The sequence below is a fragment of the Aplidium turbinatum genome, chromosome 9 (genome assembly GCF_918807975.1).
Source record: "Aplidium turbinatum chromosome 9, kaAplTurb1.1, whole genome shotgun sequence".
Taxonomy (NCBI): domain Eukaryota; kingdom Metazoa; phylum Chordata; class Ascidiacea; order Aplousobranchia; family Polyclinidae; genus Aplidium; species Aplidium turbinatum.
Window position 1 is genome coordinate 16,396,961 of NC_137480.1, and position 9,188 is coordinate 16,406,148.

Consider the following 9,188-nt stretch of genomic DNA (forward strand, 5'->3'; position numbering starts at 1 on the left):
ATCACCCTTGAACTCAGTGTAATATCACTCTTGTCAGCATCATATTTTGCAGTTGTATTGAAAGTTTATATGTACCGGTAGCAGTTTATTGTTTGAGATGTATTTTTATATCTTATTCGCACTATTAAGTTTTTACGGAGAGTTTATCTTTGCTGAGATGAGCCCAGTTGGAAATTGAGATCCAAATCGAGCCCAGTGATTCGGGAACAATTTTTGTAAGTATTTTTCAAACTTGTCCCTTATTTTTCAGGCAGTCAGACCAACCAATGTACCATTGTAAATACTGTAATGCCCAACATACCAAAACGGTCTGACATACTGTTGAGGCAGAGCCTGCCCATCGCCTAACTGATCAGAAGAAAGCAAAAAAAAGCAACTGAGAAAGATATTTGAAGTAAAAATTGCCAACACCAAGTAAAGTCACCACAGTGAGGCAATGAAGAAAGCAAGTATCTGTCATGTTTTACTTTTTAATCCCAAACAGAAGAGCGTCAGACTGTTCTCTGTCAAACTTAATTTGAGTTTTATCTACACAAACAACGGTTCCTCATGTTTAGTTGCGTCATCGCGTTATTCCTTTAGCCTTTTAGGCGTGCACAAGATGAAAGGAGAAAAAGAATTAATCAATTAACATTGTCTTACACCCACGGAAAGCTCACAATACGGTTAATGATAGTGTTTGATATCGAGTCTCATCGAAATGATTCTTGAATTGAGCTAATGAATGGTAAACCTTATAACGTTGGAGTCGTGAAAATGTAGCACATTGTTTCCACAGATTTTCATAGATAGGTCGGAGATCAGTTGCTCTGAGAGACATCAAGAAAAATTAAAACCAACTGCTTAATCCCAACCCTTGATAAAGTTTTAATACGTTATTGCAAAGTTACAACTCTGGGATTTAGTTTTATTCGATATTTAAAAATGCATGGCCGGCTTGTTTGCCTTCAATGGTTTTCATCAACATAGCTTTCTTGTTTGTGCTTTTACTGCCTCACGTGTGGACTTAACTTTAAATAAAGTTAAACCTCATAATGTCAGTGTTTATAAAGATGTAACAAACCAAATCTACCAAAACTGTTTTGGACATGTTTCTGACAAAGGTTATTTGTGTCGACTGTCTGAGGGCTTTGTGATATAATGTGCTTGCAAACATTTAAGGAACTGGCTAAATGCATTTGGAAATAAGATTTGTATCTAGGAAGATGCAATGACAAGAATACTGCATTTTGTTTGGTTATAAACCGCACCTTTTGAATTTACTGCCCTCATTTCGTGCTGTGTGCTTTCAAAGGCAAGTTACAATCAAGAAAATAAGATTTTTGTCGCAGCGAAAATTTACAATTGCACCAGTTCTTGGATGATATACGTTAAAAGTTAAAAAGTTTTTAATTTTTTGTTGTTGGTCTTATACCTCACTAATCCGTGTGCGCCGTGCAAAGTTGCAAGGCCACTTTTGTGCTTTCATTTGATGTGGCATTATTTTAGTTATCAACTCGCTTTCGTTGCATCTCACTGATAAACTTATCAATTAATTACAAAGCAAACCTCATTACGTTTTGCATGAAGCTATTTTAACTTCTGACTTTTTTTCTCAATGAAATTTGGAAATCAATTGAAATCAATAAAATCACGTTTTTATAACTTCATATTTTGTGTACGTGGTGTTTCATCAAAGAATACTACCTGGGAGTTATCAAAGCTAGCAAATCAATATTTTTACATTAATTCAGCATCTAAAGACGTTGAATCAACGTAAAAAGGACAGATTTGACAGTTGCGTCTGCAGCTTCTACTGGATCACCATAATATATTCATTATTTAACCTTAATCCTGTAGCAAGCCTAACCAGCAACCGTTATTCCATTTTACACTACCCTCGCATTACGGGGAACAACTAACGTTAATCGTATGATAGAAAAATGGACATTGGTTCAACGTTTACATGCCTTTAACTGATGTAAATCGGACCGCTTTCGCTGGTTTGAAGATAGGATAAGCCTCGGTACAGTTGAAACAAGAATTGTTTTGAATTTCAAAATACCAATTTGTCGTCCTAGACAGGTGAAGGTCAAGAAATTATAATTTATGTTACGCTTATAGGTAGCCTACAGCAGAATAACCACAAATCACTGTGTAGTAGGTACCAAGTCCTGATGCAATAATTACGAATAACTCACAAGGAGGTACGACGTAATTAAGCGCACGTGACTCGGTGCAATGCACTAAGACCATAACGTTACCGGTACTGAACTGTGTTATTCCTCTTTTATAAACTAACAATAGAAATAAGGCATGGCATTTCACCTACACGATCTCGTGTAAAAAACATTACAGCTAAAGAAGCAGAAAGGTGATCCTAGCCAAGTATTCACAACAATGACAAGAATACTGCATTTTGTTTGGTTGTAAACCGCATCTTTTGAATTTACTGCCCTCATTTCGTGCTGTGTGCTTTCAAAGGCTCATGGCATTTCACCTTCTTCTAACACCTTGTCTCAATTTTCGTTATTGAATTATTCCTATCGCAATTTTAGAACTTCTATTAGAATCTGGGGTATCTGCTTGACTCGAAGACCCATGGTCTCTTCGCAGATTCCCGTTGCTGGAAATTCCTTTTTTATTGCTGTATTTATTGTATTATATTTACCTACAACGAAATAAAATCAATCAATCAAACAATATAGGGCTTCTAACAGATCACTGCAATAATGATCATATTACCATTAGGGTCAGAAGCATAGGAACACAAACGTAGGCTATTGGCTGAGCTTGGTAGATACCAGGATTGCGTCTGTTTGAAACTGGATAGCGTCTCTTCGGGACAGCTTTACTGTGACCAGAATGTCCATTGGTATTGTGGAAATATTTGTGTAAGGTCTAATGTTTGTTTATATTTGAATTAATATTAAGACTGTCTGACTACCTGATGAAAATTCTATTCATCTAAATTTAGCTATCTGACTTCATTAAACTGTTTCCACACAATTATTGCTCGAATTATAGTTTTTAGTCATCAGAAAGTGTTCATATAATATTGTAAATTTAAACAAAAATGAATTTAAATATTATAGAATAACGAAACAAAAGGTTACATATTTTCACATCTTAACGGTCGTCCAAATTGTTACATAGGCTACTACACAATCTATTGAATGTTTTCTGAGCTGGTCTGGTTGTCGCCAAACAAACCATTTTATTATCTGTACCCTTTTTCCTATTTGCTTCGGGAGCAGGTTGCATGGAAAATTACAGAATCTTTAGGAAATAATATTAGGTTAAACTAGTTCAAGAAAGGGAAACTTATTTGACGCAATAATGGATCGCTACAGTATCAATCGGTTCAGATTTTTTTTTAAAACTTGGTGCAATCTTATCTTTACTTGAATCAGAATAGTCACTTTCAGTTTCTTTGAACGTTTTATAACTTTAAATTGTAATAATTTATTAGCTCATTCCGTTATAATTTATTGAATCTACGTGCTGCTGATGTGGTAGCCTAACTTCATTTCTGCTGGAAAAAGAAATCTCGTAGGAGCCTAGCCCCTGCCTAGGTCTATTGATTGCGAAACGCTTGGCGACATTTGTATATATTCCATCCCTAAATGCTACCACTAAATCGAAATAAATAGCCTATGATACAGTCGAGTTCAAGTCACAAATCAAATGTATCTGGTTCATAATATCGAAGATTACTTTGCGTGCCTACGTCCGTAAAAAGCCTATCTTACATTTTCGCTCAGTTTTGATTTCGAGCGGTTCTTGTTTCAGTTCATAACCGAAAACGTCTGTTCCCACAAATATGTTAAACTGGACAAGCTCAACGTTTTCTATGCGAAATCAGAATCATTAAAAATTAAGCACGGGAAGCAAGCTTTATAAGAACACTCAATCCAATCTTATGTCGCCAAAAAGAATTTGTTTAGGCTATAAGCTACGGGGGGAAGGTGGGGTTAGTTGAGTCGGTGGGTTGGTTGAGTCACCATTGTTTTCTGACTAACCAAGCATGACTTCGTGAAGATTAATTGCTTGAAATAATAAGCATTATGGGTAACTGCGTCCATCTTGTTTTAGCAGCTGTGTAAGTTATACAGTCAGCAAAATGCCATTTTTTGGACTAAAAAGTAAATATTTTCAGCTCAAAGTTGATTAGGATGCTGAAGCTATGATAGGCGTAAGCGAAGATAGCGTCGAAGTTTCATATAGTTTATAGCTATCTTATGCACAGTGCATTTGTGTAAAACTGATAAAGCTTTACATATAGATAATACGTTCAATCATTGTCACGAGGAAGGATTGGGGTTGGTTGAGTCAATAGCTGCGGGACTAGTTGAGGCAGTGACTCAACTAACCCTACCTCAAGTTGCAGGCTGCTGAAATCTTACTTCTGAATTTTATTGCTAAACGCGCATTATTAATTCAGTTACTTGGACAAAATGAGCTATTATTTGATTATTACTTTTCTGTTTAGCTTTAAAATATTTTCAAATTAAGTCTTAAAAATTATAAAAAAAAACTGGTCGTGGACAATGGCTTATGGAGACTTTTGAAGCTGGTTTGAAGTTAGTGCAAGATGGTAGGCTATGTCGTTAAGAAAGGCAGCAGAAAGAGTTGGTGTGGACAAAGAAACGTTTCTTGGATGTTTGAAGAACATAAATGAAACTGGAGCTGATGCTTCTAAAGTAAAGATGGGATGCTCAAACCACAAACAAGGCATGAAACAAGTTGGGTATATTGTTTTTAGGGATAGAGAAGATTTGGTGACTATGATCGGCACCATCAATACTCTTGGAATTGCTCGATTCGTTATTGCTGCACTTGATGCAACTCGTGCTGTCCTATGGTGGAAGTAGTAGTTCTACATGTTTCCAATGCAACAGTTGGGCACATTTGGCGTGCACCGACAACAGTGCTGTTTTTACATGTGCACTTGTGATTAATTTAGGGGTAGGGAACTTACGGCTGGCGGGCCAAATGTGGTTCGCAAAGCAATATAATGTGGCCTGTGGGAGCATGAAAAGTATTAGATTTCATGTCACTTTCGATAATACGTGTGAAATTTGGGTCTGGGCGGTATGAAGACCTTTTTTTTAGAGAAATGGCATGAAGTCGGGCGAAATCGAGAGAAATTTGGGCCTGGTTGCGGTGAAGATCTTTTTTTTAATTTTTTTTAGAGAAATGGCATGAAGTCGGGAAAATTCGAAGAAAATTTGTTACTGGTTGCTGTGAAAACTCTTTTTTTATGAAAAGTTTGTAGAAACGGGCGAATTTGGAGGAGTCATGTGGCCCGCCTGGTATTTTTAATATTTCTTGTGGCCCATAGTACAAAGTATAGGTTATTCCCCACTTCTGGATACAATAAACGTTCATTGATGGTAGGTATAGATCAGAGGTGCCAGTCTGCCAGATGGGGACGGTGCCCAATAGCCCCAAAAAATTATGCATCTCATGAATGCCATTGCGCCTCAACTAACCCCACCCACTGACTCAACTAACCCTGCATGCGGGGTTGGTTGAGTCAAACGGTGCTCTGTGTTCAAGGTAATAAAAATGACAATTAAACGTGAGATAGCATTTTAAATGGGTAGCAGCAAGCATACTTCGTTATTTTTGTTTCACTTAGACTTTGATAGGTGTATCTACAATAGGTAAAAAATTATAAGGAAAAATCTGAAACATGACTCAACTAACCCCACCTTCCCCTACCCTAAAACTCCTTTATTTTTGCCGAATTTACATTTCATTTTTCTTCTACTATAGATGCTTCACTTTTTTTTATTCTGAAGATAGCTCCTGAAGAGAGTCAGACGTAAAACTGCAGCTTTGAGCTACCATGCGCAAATCTTGTACTCGCAACCAACAAAATCTGTGCCAATTAAGTCACCATTGGAAAGTGAGTTTGATGCACTTTCCACCATTGTAATGGACACTCGTTTGTTGGTATCCACTCGAGTTTCCAAAACCGTTGCAATTAACAGTCCTCTAAATAAATGCGTTTATCAGGAGCAGACCCCGAGAATCGAACCAGCTCTGCTTGATCTTATGGTTTCTTCCGGAACACAGTCGGACGCTTAACCAAATAAGCTATGACAAAAATAGGCGGACATATGATCAGCGGTTGATATGGCTTGTGATTTGTTTCTCAGAGCCAAACTAGCAAGGGAAAAGAGCAAAACGGCAGCAGTGGCCGAGTGATTAGCGCATTGGGCTCGCAGTCGAGAGCCTGCATGTTCGACTCCAGCCACCCGCACTTGCTGTTGTTTCTCTGGGCAAGAAACTTTACGATAATTGCCTCTACCCAGTGATCGATTTCGAGTAATGGGTAGCACCAAATTTAAGTCATAAGTAGAGTAGACAATCGGAAACAGACATTGCTGTCGGCTGCAGCGTGGGTCAGGTGTACGAGGGAAGGCGTACACCGATGCATAGCGCTCAAGTCCGCTTTCCCGCAATGCAGGATAAAGATAAGAAAAACAAAGATGAAGTTGTGGAAAAGTGCTAACCTAATACTAATTGCTGCATGCTTAAAAGCAGAAAAGCTCTGCCAGGACTGTGGAAACGAATCCACGCTTATCTCGATGGGAGGTAGACTAGTGGGCCAGGTCACGGATGCCTAGGCTACTTAATTAGCCTACTCTCAATTACAATTCAATTTTTTGGTGGATAGATTTTTAGTTTGTCAGTTTCATGAGAAGTTGACAGACGGGCACGATAGAGTGTCTTAATTTCCTTCCACGGGTGTGCTCGTTTTAAGACATGTGGTTCTTGATTTGGCTCCAGTTTTCATCGATTGAGAGGCAGAGTGACTTCATCGCGGCAGAATTCTGAGAGGAAGATGCTTGTAAAAATCTTGAGATTGTTCAGCGTTATGAGATGCCGGATATTCAATCATGGCGTGGAGTAGGCTATGAATGTTCAGTGTGGCACCAAACATATCCACATTGCAAAGTAACTTGTAAAAGAACAAGCAAAGAGCTGCTACATGCGGTGCTATCGCTCCTTGCTACTTAGGCCTGCTACCTTGTTTCTGCTATTGAAACTTGCCTAACATTGTCTAAGCCAGGGGTCTCAAACACGCGGCCTGCGATGCATTTTTAAACTTTGAAATAATTAACAATCATACTACATATTTTTTCTATAAATTTAGAAGGATAAAATGCACTTTAAAGTTGCAGAGAAAATCTGAAGATGCTCATCAAACTTAACAGTTCGCACGACTTTTTAGCACTACTGTCGAGTGGCGAACCATTTTATAGCGTGGGAGAAACTCGTCTTGTTACATCACAAGCACATTGCTTTTTCACTTATTGTGTCCTTCTCACAATAGTAACCTTGGTATTTTCTGAAGTCAGTTCTTCAAGGGTTTAGTTTTCTCCGCCGTTCGGAAAGTTGATTGCTAGATTTTTACTCTCCTGGTCTGTCGTTTCGTCTTGCAATCTAGGCTAACGTTTTTGGTGTGTTCTTACTACCTTTTTTATTGCGTTTAAACTGTGTTATTTTGTTTATTGGCTTCTTATTGTGTATTGCGGCCCTTCGGTTAATTTAAAAGTGTTCATTTGGCCCTCAAAGCTATTTTAGTTTGAGATCCTTGGTATAAGTCAGTGATTTTTAACCGAAGTATTGTAAAAGATCGTCAGACGTTCCGCAAGAAGTTTATTAATTGACTCGTATTCTATTGACCACCCATCGAAAATCAAAATCACAAGAGCTTCGCGTTTGTCTTTCAGCAATTCGTGCTCTAATATCAACTTTGTGCTCATTCAAACAGGCCCTGATATCGCACCGAGAAAATTATTGTTGTGTTATCTATTTTATTGCATCATTATAACATTTCGTTTGATGTTCTGCAAGATTATTTTAATGCCTAAAGTGTTACCAAATGATGGTGGCCTTGAGCGATTTTTCTTATATTAGCCCAAGGTATGGCGCAAGAGAGGTAAAAACAGTGATTTACTCAAGTTGACAAAAGTATATGGCTTTTTATAAATGTGGAATGGGATGAAGTGTATTTTCTTTAACAAAGCCTAGCCTACTGTAAAAGGAAACAAAATCACCGAATGAAATTGTCAATAAAATAAATCACAAAAAAAACTGTCTTCGAAAGCTAATTAAATTACTGTGAGTGGTAAAAAGAAAATATTTGGCATTCCAGCAAGACTGTTTTCTGCTTCGAAAAAAATTTTATCTTTTAACTATAGGTAGGCTATCTTTTCCACGCGATGTTGTTTCTCAGCAATGTTGAATCAATGTAGGCTACAAAAGGGCACATTTGCTGGTTAGGGTGATTAAAAAAGCGGCGACATTGTCACTGGTCTATTGCAAAAGCAGTAAGTTGGAACTGGAAGCGATAATGACACGCACGCCGTTGTTCATCCTAACCACCATGCAAAGTTTCGGAGTAAAAAAAGGAAAGACTTGAGATTACTTCTATTGCTTTTAAATGAATAATTCTTCCTAGCCAAACTTTCCGCCACAATGGTTACCAATAGGCTACGTGACCGCTACCTTTTTTCCTATTTTAACAAAATTTGTCTAAGCAGCCATGAACACGTGCCAGCCAGTTCGACATAACGCAGAAGTTAGTTAGACCATCTATGGTTAGGCGCTAGCAGTAGTTTGCTTTTTTCAACAAAGATATTTTGCATTACCAGTGAGCCGGATTATTCAATATTCGGCTACAGCTTATTTTCAGTAGGTTTCCGGTGCGCATGTTTATATTCTGCAGGTCGCTACAGCAACAACGTAATACTGTGAACGTCTTTCTCGAAACTTTCTGATGAGAAGTAAATTAAACAAGCGACTCGGTAGATGCAAACTGACGTAGCCTAATTACTTAGTCTCTTTAGCTTGGGAGGTAGTAATTTTGATGACGGGAGTTCGATTCCCACCGCTGCCATTACTTTTTTTATAATTACTAAACAAAGTTCAAAGCAAGAATTAATTGTCTGTCTGAGTGCTAGAAGGATCACAAGGACTGCAGTCAGCTGATTTGTAGCGAAAATTGTCGTATTTTTAATGTGTCTACCGGTCAAAACACTCCACCTGCTGCAGCGACCTGCACATTACAAACACGCATCCGGTGTAATTTGTGAGTCTGCGCATGAGCTTGTGGTTGTCCAAAAAAATTGCACCGGTCCGAAGTAGTGTGTGTTTTGGTCTTGGTGACGTTTTCTGATTTGGCAATTTGC

The 9,188-nt window shown here is 38.1% G+C and overlaps 1 protein-coding gene and 1 pseudogene across 3 annotated transcripts in view; one reads left to right on the forward strand and one right to left on the reverse strand.

Moving 5' to 3' along the window:
• LOC145776958 (uncharacterized) overlaps positions 1 to 1,649 on the forward strand; it is a 44,332-nt gene extending 42,683 nt beyond the window's left edge. For all 3 annotated transcript variants that reach the window (XM_082588209.1, XM_082588208.1, XM_082588206.1), the window contains exon 22: positions 251 to 1,649. The gene's annotated coding sequence lies outside the window, so the exon portion shown is untranslated. The remainder of the gene's footprint in view (positions 1 to 250) is intronic.
• Positions 1 to 9,188, reverse strand: part of LOC145776957 (uncharacterized) — an 868,661-nt pseudogene that overhangs the window by 33,457 nt on the left and 826,016 nt on the right.